Source organism: Sinocyclocheilus anshuiensis, unplaced genomic scaffold, assembly GCF_001515605.1.
Source record: "Sinocyclocheilus anshuiensis isolate Anshui unplaced genomic scaffold, SAMN03320099.WGS_v1.1 scaffold156, whole genome shotgun sequence".
Taxonomy (NCBI): domain Eukaryota; kingdom Metazoa; phylum Chordata; class Actinopteri; order Cypriniformes; family Cyprinidae; genus Sinocyclocheilus; species Sinocyclocheilus anshuiensis.
Window position 1 is genome coordinate 286,298 of NW_015554069.1, and position 1,154 is coordinate 287,451.

General features: G+C 39.3%; 1 pseudogene; it reads right to left on the minus strand.

Annotated features, from left to right (window-relative positions):
• Window positions 1-1,154, minus strand: part of LOC107668670 (dynamin-2-like) — a 26,554-nt pseudogene that overhangs the window by 13,343 nt on the left and 12,057 nt on the right.

Sequence of the window (1,154 nt, forward strand, 5' to 3'; positions counted from 1 at the left end):
CACACACACACACACCTCCTCATCCTTGTACCAGGACAGAGACTCTGCGGTCAGGATGAACCAGTAGTCCTTGGATCCGCCCTTCATTATGCTGATGTTGATAGTCAGCCAACCGCGTCTGATCACCTGCACCGGGGGCGGGGATATGATAATGAGGAGGAGGGACAGACCAATCAGCGCTCGGCTCAGTCTGAGTTGCTGTGTGTGTGTTGTACCTGGTTGGGCATGGCTCTCTTCTTACTGACGGCTGCGCTCCGCTGCTGCGCGCTGAAACACACACGTGTTCACTACGGTTACGCTCGCGTGACTGAAATCAGGGTCAAAGGTCAACAGAGGTCAGAGGTCACTCACTTGGCGAAACCGATGAAGTCCTCGTGGTTTGTGTTGATGTAGGAGAGCTCGATGTCGATCAGCAGCATCACCTGAAACACAAACCCATCATGTTCAAATAATCCCCAAACATGCTGCATGACGTTAAAGAAATTATGAGATAATGAACATATATTTATTTATATATATATATGACGCGGAGTGCCTAAATCCCCCTTAGCTGTTATAAATTCACTGTAAACCACGGCTTCACGGGGCTTATTGCTTTTATAAAACTGTTATTCTATATATGTAGCAAGGTTTCACAAAATAAGACAAAGCAAATAAAATGCAATGATATTAACAAAAACATTCTTCCACCAAACAATGTAGTTCCTCAGAAACGGTTGTGGTTGCAACAAAGTGGTTGCCGAGCAACATACAGAAATAAAGAGGTGTAGAGATGTTTGTAGAGTAATGTACAACAGCTTCGTTTTTTGTGCCCCCGATCTGATCCGAGTCATTGAATATCAAGTATCTGCTGATACCGAGTCCCGATCCGATACTTGTATATTCCTATAAGAATGTATGTTTGGTTAATAAAGTTATTAAAATCAATCCAATGTATACAGAGTTGTGCAGAGAGTGTAAGTAATATATATATATATATATATATATATATATACACAGTATATATAATATAAATTATTTTATTTAACATGGATGCATTAAATTGATGAAAAGTGGCAAAAACATTTATAATGTTATGAAAGATTTCTATTTTAAAATAAATGCTGTTCTTTTGAACTTTCTATTCATCAAAGAATCCTGAAAAAAAAAAAAAG